The sequence below is a fragment of the Cherax quadricarinatus genome, chromosome 68 (assembly GCF_038502225.1).
Source record: "Cherax quadricarinatus isolate ZL_2023a chromosome 68, ASM3850222v1, whole genome shotgun sequence".
NCBI lineage: Eukaryota > Metazoa > Arthropoda > Malacostraca > Decapoda > Parastacidae > Cherax > Cherax quadricarinatus.
In genome coordinates this window covers 17,871,319-17,886,318 of record NC_091359.1, presented here as the reverse complement: position 1 = coordinate 17,886,318, position 15,000 = coordinate 17,871,319, and the positions used below count along the sequence as shown (strand labels likewise).

The following is a 15,000-nucleotide window of genomic DNA, read 5'->3' as shown; positions in this document are numbered from 1 at the left end:
AAGAGTACCTAATTACCATTATTATTATATGGAGCGCTAAACCCGTAGGGGGAATGGAAGGCATTCAGATAACCGAAACACAGATCCAATTCCCTAGATCAAGAGCCCCTCACCAGCATCAAGGAACCTCCCTTGAGGGGTCGTAATTACCAAGATTTTGACACATCAATTTACAAACTAAGACCTGTTTCCCTACCTTAGCTTATTTTAAAGTCCAGCCCCAAGGTATACAAGCCTCCCCAGGTGATTAACATCCAGGTACCTGTTGCGACCAGGTGGACACCTGCAGCAGGTGTAATTAGGTGACAATGATAGAATTACTGACAATATGATAGGTAGATCAAATGCTACATTTTATTGTAGCAACGTTTTGCTCTCCAAGAGCTTTGTCAAGCCGTTGGAAATCTCCTGGAGAGCGAAACGTTGCCACAATAAAATGGCACACTAGTTCCACTTGTGTTCTTGAACCAGGTCACTAGTGTGTGTGTGTGTGTGAGAGAGAGAGAGAGAGAGGCTTCAGTAGGTCAGATCAGATATAAACACCTACTTGCGTTATCAGCCCCCGCTGACCGGCGTCACGCTGTCTGTTCCAGATCAACCAGGCTGTGATGGCTGACACCCATCACCTGAGACTGACAGCTACGTAGACCTACTTACTGCTAGCAGCAACAGCCTGCCTAACTGGTTAATCAGGCTGCTGCTGCTGCTGTTACCATCGATCACTATAACAAGTAACGTCATACGAACACGTACGTGGTGTACGTGAAGGTGACTTTAAGATTGTGTACGTGAAGGTGACTTTAAGGTGATGTACGTAAAAGTAACTTAGTTTGTGATATACGTGGAGGTTAACTTACTTTAGGTTATGTACGTGAAGGTGATCTTGTGTACACGTCAGTGCAAAACAACCCTGATTTACTGTCGCAGTCAGGAGGTAGGGAGACGGAGCAAGCTCTAGCCTGTGTACGTACAACACTTGGTGAGGAGTCCCCGTGGGACTCATTATTACTAACAGTGGTAAAGAAGCGCTAAACCCATAAGGGGGTAGTGGGAAAGTGGGAGGCAATCAGGTTCGATGCAAGAAAAGGTAACTCAAGCGCAAGTACTAAGATCAGAAAATCCTTTAAAAGAGTCAAGTTGTGAGGGGGATATCTCTGAGTAGTGACGGCTACAAAGGCACAGTATGTACATTTGGATTCCTAATGTGGGACCTTTGCCTCCTTCACCTCCTTCATGACTACCCATGTTCACGGCTGTCTGAGTAGCAAGTTCATACTGGTGTTCAGTAGGCTGGAATATTATAGTGAACCTGGTCAGGGTGGTATAATGCACTGCTGCTGGTCACCATACTCTCACCTGACACCCCTCACACACACACAATCACACACACATCCCTTGAAACTGAACAACTACCTGAGGTATGGAAGACGGCAAATGTAGTTCCCATTTTTAAAAAAAACGAGACAGAAAAGAGGCGCTAAATTACAGACCAGTATCACTGACGTGTATAGTATGCAAAGTCTTGGAGAAGATTATTAGGAGGAGAGTGGTAGAGCACCTGGAACGGAACAAAATTATAAATGACAACCAGCACGGTTTCACGGAAGGCAAATCCTGTGTCACAAACCTTCTGGAGTTTTATGACAAAGTAACAGAAGTAAGAGACGACAGAGGAGGGTGGGTTGATTGCATCTACTTGGACTGCAAGAAGGCCTTCGACACAGTTCCTCACAAGAGATTAGTGCAGAAACTAGAGCATCACGCGCATATAACGGGAAGGGCACTTCAAAGGATCAGAGAATACCTGACAGGGAGGCAACAACGAGTCATGGTGCGTGATGAGGTATCACAGTGGGCACCTGTGACGAGCGGGATCCCACAGGGGTCGGTCCTAGGACCAGTGCTATTTTTGGTATACGTGACAGCCTTGCCTGCCAAGCCAGCTTTCCACCCCTGCTGTGCTCATCGTTACAAGTTATCAAGCCAGTCTGTGTGAGGGGTTAAGCCAAAATCCTGGAAGGAATGGTCCCAAATCTGCACAACACAGAAATCACTCCCTACGAAAGTAAAAGACCGGGCAGGCGATGCAAAATGCCCCCAATAAAAAGTAGGGGCGCCATTGGTACACTAAGGGAAAATACCATAAGTGTCTGGGGCCCAAGATTGTTCAACAGCCTCCCATCAAGCATTAGGGTAATTGCCAATAAACCCCTGGCTGCCTTCAAGAGAGAGTTGGACAGATACCTAAAGTCAGTGCCAGATCAGCCGGGCTGTGGCTCGTATGTTAGACTGCGTGCGACCAGCAGTAACAGCCTAGTTGATCAGGCCCTGATCCATCGGGAGGCCTGGACATGGACTGGGCCGTGGGGGCATTGATCCCCGGAATAACCTCCAGGTAACCTCCAGGTTCAACAGGTACAGGTAAGCCAGCCAGCAACTAACCCAGGTGACTAACCCAGTACTCAAGCAAGCCATGTGGGTATAGTCTTCTTCATCGCTCTGTGCTTCAAGTTCCAAGCCATTCTGTGTGTTTTATCATCCCTGTGGTGTTGTGGTATTTTGTGGGTTTGTTTTTAAGCCAGACGGCTTAGAATATTTTTGTGCCTAGTGTGGGTGTCCCCAGAGTGGCTTACACCGTTCATCCCATAGGCCCAGTCACCATGCAGTGTCTCACCACCCCGCTGCCTCAACCACCCACCTCACCCACTACCACTGTTTTTGTACCCTTATTACGGGTTCTAGCCTCATATTTTTAAGGACCACATAGGGGGTCAAGAATCAGGAGTGTTCCTTCGTCAGTTGTGCATGCACCATCGTAAAAGCCTCCTGTGTGAGTTCATCATCGATTTAAGCGCAAATTCTTCGAGGCGTCACGTGTGGAGTAGGAATGCAGCCAGCCACGAGACTCCACCACCTTCCTCCACCATCCCACCTCTGCCACCAATGTGTCGTGGGGGTTCGAAAGGAGATATGATGGTTGAAGATAAACACACTTGTGGATGGTAACACTATATATTGTCAGACTGTGGTAAGGGAGGCCCAGCCTGCCTTGTTGCCTGTTGTAGACCTGTCCGTGGACTGAGGAAGTTACAGAGGTACTCATGCACACATGTGCATCATGTGACGTCACACAAACTGGTCCCTAGGCCTAGCAAAAGGGGTCGTGTATATAAAACATATGGATGGTGCTAACTATGGTACTCAGATAAGCTATACAACACATGTAAGGGGATCAGCAACTATGCTGACATCAGAGGTGTCCCTGTTCGCAGATGATGTGAAGTTAATGAGGAGAATTAAATCAGATGAGGATCAGGCAGACCTTCAAAGAGACCTAGACAGGCTGGACACGTGGTCCAGCAACTGGCTTCTAGAATTTAACCCCGCCAAATGCAAAGTCATGAAGATTGGAGAAGGGCAAAGAAGACTGCAGACAGAGTATAGGCTAGGTGGCCAACGACTGCAAACCTCGCTCAAGGAGAAAGATCTTGGCGTGATTATAACACCGAACATGTCTCCGGAAGCACACATCAACCAGATAACTGCTGCAGCATATGGGCGCCTGGCAAACCTGAGATTAGCATTCCGTTACCTAAGTAAGGAATCTTTCATGAAACTGTACACCGTGTATGTCAGGCCCATACTGGAGTATGCAGCACCAGTTTGGAATGCGCACCGGGTCAAGCACGTTAAGAAATTAGAGAAAGTGCAAAGGTTTGCGACAAGGTTAGTTCCAGAGCTAAGGGGAATGTCCTATGAAGAAAGGTTGAGGGAAATCGGCCTGACGACACTGGAGGACAGGAGGGATAGGGGAGACATGATAACGACATACAAAATACTGCATGGAATAGACAAGGTGGACAGAGTCAAGATGTTCCAGAGAGGGGACACAGAAACAAGGGGCCACTCTTGGAAGCTGAAGACTCAGATGAGTCAGAGGGATGTTAGGAAGCAGTTCTTCAGTTACAGAGTGGTCAGGAAGTGGTACAGTCTGGCGAGTGATGTAGTGGAGGCAGGTACCATGCATAGCTTTAAGATGAGGTATGATAAAGCCCATGGAGCAGGGTGAGAGAGGACCTACTAGCGTTCAGTGAAGAGGCGGGGCCAGGAGCCGAGTCTCGACCCCTGTAACTACAATTAGGTGAGTACCATTAGGTGAGTGCACACATCCACTCGGCGGGAGTAACAGCATCACAAGTGCTCACGGGTTTTAGCTTTTTTTCTGGACTATCCAAGGTTATTGAAGGAATCATTGAGAGTGGTAGGGGTCAGTTAAGAAGTCGAGAAGTGAAACACAAGCTGTCGAAATCAGAAAGGGGAGGCGAGGGCTACAATTTATATAAAACAAATTGAAAGTGAAACAGTTCCAGAAGTGTGAGGCAGGAGGCCTAGAGCCGGGTGTAGGCAGTGTTGCCACAAGCCAACATTACTGCAAATTCAAAAAGAATAACTGTGACACAAGCCTGAGAGTTAGGTGGAAGTCAAGGATAGATGAGTAAGTGAATAATGGAAACCCAAAAAGCGAAGGAAAAGAAAAGGAAAAAAATATATAATAAAACAAAGAAATCGAAGATAAAATAACCAGCAGTTATTCTTGGGATGTCTGATGCTTTCTCGAAACAACTGTGTCATAATAATGTTTGGTAAGTAAAGTGCATATCTATATGGTTCACTTGGTCGGTAAAGTAATATTATGATAGTGTAGTGCAAGACAACAGTGTATTAGATAAAAACAAGCAAGACAGAGAGCGGTACGATATCTGAGTCGTAACCCAGGCCTCATGCGGCCAGACATCGCTGCCAGTCAGTCAATCAATCAACCAAGTTTATTCTCTATAAGGGTTACAATGTGGGGTTTACAGATTTTGGATATTGTGTGGTTTACATGTTTTAAAATACTAATTACAGAGGGGGCCACTAGGACACCTAGCATGGCTAGGCATTTTGGGCAGACTTAGATTAATTCTTAACTTTAAATTATTACAGATTATGGTATTAAGGCTAAGTGACTACATTATAGTTTGTGAGTTTAACAATGTGAATGCTTTTGTTTTGGCACAATACATAGAGTCTATATTAGAGTATCATAGGCAAACTTATGACTAGTTAGGATTCATTATTTTAAGATTAAGATTCGTATTTCTGTGTTCATAGTCAATGGGTGAGTGAGTGTAAGTGTGAATCACCAGGTGGTTTTCATGTAGTTAGCTGACAGGGTGTATCAGGGAGATAAGATATTTTCTAACTGTAGTTTTGAAAGTGATGAATGTGTCTGCAGTTCTAGAGTTTTCAAGTAGGGTGTTCCAGATTTTAGGCACTTTGATACGCATTGAATTTTTGTAAAGGTTTAGTCGGACACGGGGAATGTCATAGAGATGTTTGTGTCTGGTGTTATGCCTGTGGATCCTGTCACAACTATCAAGAAAGCATTTTAGGTCAAGGTTAATATTGGAATTTAAGGTCCTGTAGATATAGATTGCACAGTAGTAAGTGTGGATGTTCTGAACAGGGAGTAAGTTTAGATCTATGAAGAGTGGGGGAAGGGTGTTGCCATGGATGGGATTTAGTGATTATTCTTACTGCAGCTTTTTGTTGGGTTATTATTGGCTGCAGTTGATCCCCAAGCACAAATAGCATAGGTGAGGTATGGATAAATGACTGAATAGTATAGTGTGAGAAGGGCAGTTTGCAGCACACAATATCATATCTTGGAGAGGATCCCCACCATTTTGGATACTTTTTTTGTTATGTGTTAGATATGGTGCTGAAATTTAGGTTGTTGTCGAGGTATAGACCTAGGAATTTGCCCTCATTATGTCTGGCAAGCAGAGTGTTGCCGATCTTAATGTTAAGTTGTGCAACACCTGCTCTGCTACCAAACATAATGTAGTAGGTTTTGTCAGTGTTAAGTGTAAGTTTACTGTCATCCAAGTCAATATTTTGAGCAGCTCCTCATTGACAATGGTGTTGAGGGTGGCATGATTAGGGTGGGAGATGACGCAAGTCGTGCTGTCAGCAAAGAGAATGGGTTTCAGGTGTTGGGATAGGTTTGGAAGATCATTAATGTAAATGAAGAAGAGCAAAGGGCCAAGGATACTTCCCTGCGGAACTCCAGTATCAAGTGGCTATGTTGATGAGGCTGTGTCTTTAATGGTGACATACTGATACCTATTAGTAAGGTAGGATATGAAATATGCAAGCACATATCCTCTTATACCATAATGGTCAAGTCTGTGGAGTAGGGTGCCGTGGTCTACTGTGTCAAATGCTTTTCTTAGGTCAATAAAAATTCCTAGCAGATATTCCTTATTTTTCAATGCTGTGTAAAGCAGATCTAGCATTTATACAACTGCATCATTAGTGCTTTTATTTTTCCTAAATCTAAATTGGCAGGGGCTGAGTATGTTTTGTGCCGTTATAAATGAATATAGTCTCCTGTGCACGAGTTTCTCGAAGATTTTGGATAGCAATGGTAAGTCTGATATTGGCCTATAGTTGTTTACATCTGCAGGGTCACCACTTTTATGTATTGGTGTAACCCTTGCTGTCTCGAGTAGTGTCGGGAAAATGCTAGTTTCTAGTGACTTGTTAAAAAGTAATGTAACAGCATGCGAAAGGACATGGGCCGCTCGCTTGTACAATAATGGTGGGAAGTGAGACAGATTCCCTGAGTTATTTTTGAGTGACTTTATAATTGCGGTGACTTCCGTGGGCTCAGTTGGTACAAGACAGAAGGAATTTGGAAAATTCCCATCTAGGTAGTCCCCGGCATGGGCGATGGTAAGTGGGATTTTACTAGAGAGATAAGATCCTATGTTTGAGAAAAAGTAATTTATCTTGTTAGCTGTATCAGTGGGATGCAGTGGTGTTTCATTAGGTTTAGTTAGGACAATATTCTTGTTTTTATTTCAGTTTGTGGGTCCCCAGAATCTGGGAAAGTGTTTTCCAGGTCTTTTTTATATCTCCTCTTGTGTCAGTAAATCTGCTGGAGTAGTACAGTTGTTTGGCTTTCTTTATTAATTTGGTGAGAACTGTTGAATATTGTTTAAGAATATCTTTGTATATTAAGCCCTGTCTATATTGCTTGTCATATTGGTGTTTCTTATCAATGCATTTCAGAATGCTGCTGGTTAGCCATGGGCAACCGAGCTGTTTATTCGTGATCTGTTTCGTTTTTAAAGGACAATGTTTGTTGTATAGTCTAAGTATTTTGTTAAGAAAAATGTCTGTCAAATCATCAATACCATTGGCATTGGAGAATTCTGTAGGCCAGTCAACAGTCTCTAGGTCTGCTGTGAAATTCCTTATTGAGGCCTCGTTATGGAGTCTAAATGAAACTTTGTTGTATTCGAGTGGTGGCTTACTAATGTTTGTTAAGAGGAAGGTTGGGTAGTGGTCTGTAGTGCTGTCTGTGATTATCCCTGATTTAAGGGGGGCTAGTATATTGGTCCATATGCGGTCTATTATGGTTGCACTTGTCTCAGTCAGCCTGGTTGGTTTAGTTATTGTTGGTATGAGAAGTGTGTTGTTCATATTGTTGATGAAATCAGTTACAGGCTGATCGTCTAGTAGGTCAAGGTTGATATTGAAGTCTCCAGCTAAGAGAAGGTGGTGCTTGTCCATTTGTCTGTTTGTTGTTAGTGCCTTTAGATTCTCACTGAAATTTGGGATGTTTGTGTGGGGTATCCGGTAAATGGCACCGATTGTTATAGGCGTCTTAATTTAAGTTTTTTCACAGAAAAAATAGCAAAAATGTATTCCCCATATTCATCACTAAAGCAAGTGGTGCTAATACAAGATAGTTGGTTAGAGTAATGGATTGCAATACCACCCCCAACTTGGTATGGTCTACAGTTGTGGATTGCTGTGTATCCTGGCAGTGGGTAGATATCTATGTGTCCTGCTTAAGCCAGGTCTCAGTAACAATAATGCAAACATCATAAGTGGTAAGGTGTGACCCCAAGAAAGATACTAAGGTACAAATCTAGTGCTGTGACTGAAGCACTGTAAATGGAATTAAAACAAAAATAGAGAAGAAACTGAAGTGGGACCAGGAAGTCAGGAGTACCACCACAACGAGTCCACGCTGCCAGCCGCAAGTACTCGCCTAAGCGTGGTGGTTGGGGTCGGTTGTAGGGTCTAGGTTCCTCCAACTATAACGTGAAGGGGTCCTCTCTCAGTGTGAGCAAGGAATAGGATAATAACGAGCAGTAACTGGTACTTAAATCCAGAGGTCAGGGTGGGGAGTCAGGTGTCAATTAGACTAGTGCTCACTAAGATGTACAATAGAGAAGGTAACATTCTACTAGGAAACAGAGCTGTCTAGTAAATACAAAATAGGACTACAAAAATTTGAGTCTATGGTGTAGAGTTTATTAGGCCACACTACACGCACACAAAAGCATGTGAGCACAGACGGTTGTGTTGTGCGTACACACACATACACGAACAGCAGGTATCCCTTGTAAACAGTGACCACTTACACATACACCCTAACCCACCCTCTAGCACACATTAACCCACCCTGAACCACACACCCTCCATCACACTATCCCACACTCGTACACTCCGTCACACACACTCATTCACACTCGCCCACTCTCACCCAAACACACACACACACACACACACACACACAGGGCCAGGAGCATGGACTCGACCCCTGCAACCTCAACTAGGTGAGTACACACACACACACAAGGCATGGCAGACAGCAAATGTAGTCCCAATCTTTAAAAAAGGAGACAGACATGAAGCACTAAACTATAGATCAGTGTCACTGACATGTAGAGTATGCAAAGTCATGGAGAAGATTATCAGAAGAGTGGTGGAACACCTAGAAAGAAATGAGCTTATCAACAACAGCCAACACGGTTTCAGGGATGGGAAATCCTGTGTCACAAACATACTGGAGTTCTATGACGGAGGGTGACAGCAGTAAGACAAGAGAGAGAGGGGTGGGTAGACTGCATTTTCTTGGACTGTAAGAAGGCGTTTGACACAGTTCCACATAAGAGATTAGTGCAAAAACTGGAGGACCAGGCAGGAATAACAGGGAAGGCACTACAATGGATCAGGGAATACCTGTCAGGAAGACAGCAGCAAGTCATGGTATGAGGCGAGGTGTCAGAGTGGGCGCCTGTGACAAGTAGGGTTCCACAGGAGTCAGTCCTAGGATCGGTGCTGTTTCTGGCATTTGTGAACTACATGACGGAAGGAATAGACTCCGAAGTGTCCCTGTTTACAGATGATGTGAAGTTGATGAGAAGAAGTCAAATGAATGAGGACCTGGCAGAACTACAAAGGGATCTGGACAGGCTGCAGACCTGGTCCAGCAATTGGCTCCTGGAGTTCAACCCCACCAAGTGCAAAGTCATGAAGATTGGGGAAGGGCAAAGAAGATTGCAGATGTAGTACAGTCTAGGGGGCCAGAGACTACAAACCTCACTCAGGGAAAAAGATCTTGGGGTGAGTATAACACCAAGCACATTGTGAGGGAAAAGTTCAGTAGATAGGAGTAGCGAGGGAGTATATAGTAACAATAGTTTCATTGCCAGCTACTTGTTAAGGTAGGGTAAGTCAAGCTCCCGCTATTCCCGCCTTTTTTCCCCCACCCAGAAAGTGATAGTTTGACTGCCGGCTGCTTGTTAAGGTAGTGTCAGTCTCGCTCCCACTATCCCTTCCCCTCCCTCTTCCCCCCCCAAAGGTGACGTGTGGGGCTCTGGTCAAACAGTAAATCACTCGACTCACAGCTCCCAACACTACTGTAAGTACATGCCTGCCTTGTATTCTAGTGGATTTATTGATTGAAAGCTTCCCTTTTGACCAATAATAAACTTAGTCCTTTCAGTCTTGCTCTAAGTTGACTGTTGTAATAATCACCACGTCTTTTGGGTATTGTACTTATCATGGAGAGTGATTTCTTAAGCAGTGGGTAACCTGTCTATCTTTTCAGCTTGGATGACAGAGAGGGTCACCTGTCAATCAACGAGTAAAATTGAAGGAGACGGACTAACGTCCTGGAGACGTCCCATATTGGATTTACTTGCCTGTGCACTTGTATAAAGAATCAGGACATAACCCCTCATCATTACAGCGGTCAAGAACCTTATCTCCTGTCATCGGGAAAGATTACTTACGGCCACTAGAATGAGCCAGTGGGTTGTCACCAACACCTGCGATCCCCCCCCCACATCATCAGCAACGGCTACTATTGCAACAACACGCAGTGTCACCAACACCAGACACCCAAGTTTTTAGCGTTGAATTCAGATATCATTTATAGTTTTCATTTTTCATTTTCTTTCATGTAGGATCAGTATTTCATATTTAAGTGTTTTATATTTCATATTTCCTAAATAATAAAGTGTTTATATTTGTCAGTTTTTGTTCTTTTTCTATTCATTAATTTTCCTGAGGAGGAGCCAGCCTGAGTAATACTGACTGAAGTTGTTACAGGGCTGAGTAAGCCTTCACACACATCTGAGGCGCACACCAACCAAATAACTTCTGCAGCATATGGGCGCCTAGCAAACCTAAGAACAGCATTCCGCCATCTTAATAAGGAATCGTTCAGGACCCTGTACACTCTGTACGTTAGGCCCATATTGGAGTATGCGGCACCAGTTTGGAACCCACATCTAGCCAAGCACGTAAAGAAATTAGAGAAGTTGCAAAGGTTTGCAACAAGACTAGTCCCAGAGCTAAGAGGTATATCCTACGAGGAGAGGTTAAGGGAAATCGACCTGACGACCCTGGAGAACAGGAGATAGGGGGGACATGATAACGATATATAAAATACTTAAAGGAATTGACAAGGTGCACAGAGGCAGAATAATCCAGAGATATGACACAGCAACAAGGGGACGCAGTTGGAAGCTGAAGACGCAGATGAATCACAGGGATGTTAGGAAGTATTTCTTCAGTCAGGAAGTATTTCTTCAGTCAGGAAGTATTTCTTCAGGAAGTGGAATAGTTTGGGAAGCGATGTAGTGGAGGCAAGATCCATTTATAGCTTTAAGCAGAGGTATGATAAAGCTCATGGTACAGGGAGAGTGACCCAGTAGCGGCCAGTGAAGAGGCGGAGCCAGGAGCTATGACTCGACCCCTGCAACCACAACTAGGTGAGAACTAGGTGAGTACACAGCCTACCCGCTAGCGCGGCTAAACAAATAAACAGTAAAACTGAAAACCCCTGCATTCTCACACAAACCCCCCCTCCCTCTCCCTCTGCTCCTCCTATTCCTCCTGCTCCCCCCTCTTCCTCCCTCTCTTCCTCCTCCTTCCTTCTTCACTGCTCCTCTTCCTCCACCTCCTCTCCCTCTATCTCTTCTTCTTCCTCCTCCTCCTCCTCCTCTTCCTCTCCCCCTCCTCCCTCTTCTTTCCCTGGTGCAGAGTCTACTAGGCCTCACATCATCATCCTACCCACTCTCTACCACATATATTCCCCACACTCCCCCCTCCCACTCTCTCTCTCTTCCTCTTCTCTTCCACTTCCTCTTCCACTTCCTTCTCCTCTTCCTCTTGCTTTTTCTGGCTCCCCCTCTTTCCTTTCCCTCACTTCCTTTCCCCCTCTCTCCCTGTACCCCTCTATCCTTTCCCCCATCTCTCTCCCCCTCTGCCATTGTCTCCCCCTACCACTCTATCACTCTCCCCCCTCCCTACCTCGCTCCCCCTCTCCCTCCCTACAACAAACATCCCCCCCACACATATGCATGCACTTATGGACTTCCTCCTTCTCTTCCTTCTCTTTCTCCTCTTCCTTCCTCACTTCCTCATCTCTTCCTCCTCTTCCTTCCCCACTTCCTCCTCCTCTTCCATTTTCCCCTCCTCTTCCTCCTCCTCCTCCCTCTCCTTCTCTGGTCTAGAGTCTACTAGGCCTCACAAACACTACACATGCACCAGAGCATGTGAGAACATACTCTGTGCATACACACACATGTACATGAAACCTTACCACCACTGTAAACGCTGATTTTAACCATCCTCTGCCACATATACTCCCCCCTTTCCTCTCTCCATATTTCCATCTCTCATCTTCCTTCTCCTTCCTCTCTTTCTCCCCCTTCCTCTCCCCCTTACTTTTCTCTCACTTCCTTTCCCCCCTCTCACCTCGCACCCCCCTAACCTTCCCCCCATCTTTCTTTCCTTCTGCCACTGTCCCCCCTCCCACTCTCTGTCCCTCCCTCCTCCCTAGCTCCCTCCCCCTCCACACACACACACACACACACACACACACTCGCTCCCAACAAATACATAAGCTCTTTCTGTGGTAAAAAAAAAGAGCAGGATGGAGACCCAGGGGATTGGTGAATGAACCTGGGAGGGAATGTTGGGTGGCAGAGCTCACAAAAAGGGAGGAAGAGTGAGGAAGGAAGCTAGAAGAGCTCAGTAAGAAAATGGAGGGGAGGATAGCTGCAGAGAGCAGGAAATGGGAGCTACAAGCCACAGCAGCAGAAGCTAAGATACAGAGCTTATACGAGGAACTAAATAACCTGAAACAGCCTAAAGAACCAAAGGGAAGTACATCCATGACATCAGGAACTGCTACATCAGTCACATATGAGGAAGCAAAGGAGCTATACTGTATGTGAAGGCCCTATCAGACCCACATAGGGCCCGAGAAAAGACGAGGAGCACATGAACAAATGAGGAGACTAAAGACAATGAAGGAGCTAATGTATATGCAGAGGTTCTAACAGACAACTGCAGTGCCCAGGAACAGATGAGCAGGAAAAAAGACAGACCACTGAGCACAGAGGCATCAGCTATGGAAGAGGTTGACAGAAGGCATGCTTTAATGGGAGGAACTAAATCATCTCAGGGGATGCAAAGGGAAATACAGTGGGAGGACGAAAGGGAGAGGTCAGTTTTTGTCTATGGGCTTCAGGAAGTTGAACTTATGAAGCAAGAAAACAGGAGGAGAACGACATGACACAGTTGACAAATTTTCGGAGAACTAGGTTGTTTGCAAGGGTAAAAAAATGACCAGACAAAGTGATTTTCAAGGTAGAATCAGCTCAAAACAAGATGCTGCAGGAGAAAGCATGACTAAGGGACAAACTGGACTACCAGAGAGAGTACCTCGACCAAACACAAGAAGAAAGGAAGATGCTGAAAGAGAGGATACAACGATGCAAGGAGGAACAAGATACAAGGACAGAGATGAGCAGGATAACCCAGACCCAGGACGAAGAGTAAACACAACCTCCTCCAGAACCACCCTCAGAAGGAATCCAACCACAGCAACCCCAATGCAACCGAACAATCCAAACCAAAACCCCCACACTCTACCCTCTGCCCCCGCCCCTCTCATCACAAACCCCACCCCCACAGCAATCCCAATAGGCTCCCTGCCCCACCCCCTCATTATAACTCCCACCCACACAACCCCCCATAGGTCCTCAACTGGGCTCCTGCTCCCCCAACCCCCACCATTCTCCCTGGACCACAGTTTTAGAAAAGAAGCTGAAGGTTTGGTATATGAACATGGACGGAATAACGAATAAATGTGAGGAGTGGCATGAAAGAATCAAGGAGATGTCCCCAGACATCACAGTAGTCACAGAAACGAAACTCACTGGGATAACAGGATAACAGACACAATCTTCCCACCCAGTTATCAGATCCTGAGGAAAGATAGAAGGAGCAGAGGGGGAAGAGGGGTTGCATTGCTCATTAAAAACCGATGGGGATTTGAGGAAATAGAAGAAATGGATGAAACTGGAGAAAGGGATCATATAGTAGGTACAATTCAGTCTGGGGGAAATAAGGTAGGCATTGCAGTGATGTATAACCTGCCACAGAACTGCAGGAGGCCCAGAGAGGAATATGAAGAGAGCAACAGAGCAATGGTGGACACACTAACTGAGGTGGCGAAAAAAGCTCATTCGTGTAAAACAAAGTTACAGGTTATGGGCAATTTCAACCACAGGACGATTGACTGGGAAAACCTGGAGCCACATGGGGAGCCAAGATGATGGATGTGGTACTGGAAAGCCTCATGCATCAGCACATTAGGGAAACTACCAGAGAAAGAGGGGAGGATGAACCAGCAAGACTGGACCTCACGTTCACCCTGAGTAGCTTGGACATTGTGGACATCACATATGAAGGGCCTCTTGGAGCCAGTGATCACGTGGTTCTGAGCTTTGAATATATAGTAGAGTTACCAGTGGAGAGGGTAACAAGAGTAGAATGGGAAAAACCAAACTACAAAAGAGGGGACTACACAGGTATGGGGAACTTCCTGCAGGAAGTTCAGTGGGAAAGAGAATTGGTAGGAAAGTCAGTAAACGAAATGATGGACTACGTAACAACAAAATACTAGGAGGCTGAGGAAAGGTTTGTTTCCAAGGGCAACAGAAATAATGGGAAGACCAGAACAAGCCCTTGGTTTACCCGAAGGTGCAAGGAGGCAAAAACTAAGTGCATTAGAGAATGGAAAAAGTACAGAAGGCAAAGGACCCAGGAAAATAGATTAATCGAAGAGCCAGAAACGAGTATGCATAGATAAGGAGGGAGGCCCAGCGACAGTACGAAAACAACATAGCATTGAAAGTCAAGTCTGACCCGAAACTGCTGTATTGCCATATCAGGAAGAAGACAGTCAAGGACCAAGTAATCAGGCTGAGGAAAGAAGGTGGGGAGCTCACAAGATATAACGAAGAAGTATGTTAGGAGCTCAACACAAGATTTAAGTATTTACAGGAGAGGCAGAAAGGACTCTGGGAAGACAGAACAGAGGGGTACACCAACAAGGGATATACCAACAAGTGTTGGATGAAATACACACAACCGAGGAGGAGGTGAAGAAGCTGCTAAGCGACCTTGATACCTCAAAGGCGGCGGGACCGGACATCTCTCCATGGGTCCTTAGGGAAGGAGCAGAGATGATCTGTGTGCCACTAACCACAATTTTCAACACATCCCTCGAAACTGGGCAACTACCTGAGGTATGGAAGATAGCAAATGTAGTCCCCATTTTTAAGAAAGGAGACA

At 45.4% G+C, this 15,000-nt stretch overlaps 1 protein-coding gene across 3 annotated transcripts in view; it reads right to left on the bottom strand.

The window, feature by feature from the left end:
* LOC128697714 (inositol-trisphosphate 3-kinase homolog) overlaps window positions 1–15,000 on the bottom strand; it is a 212,858-nt gene that overhangs the window by 134,655 nt on the left and 63,203 nt on the right. The gene's annotated exons all lie outside the window — the stretch shown is intronic.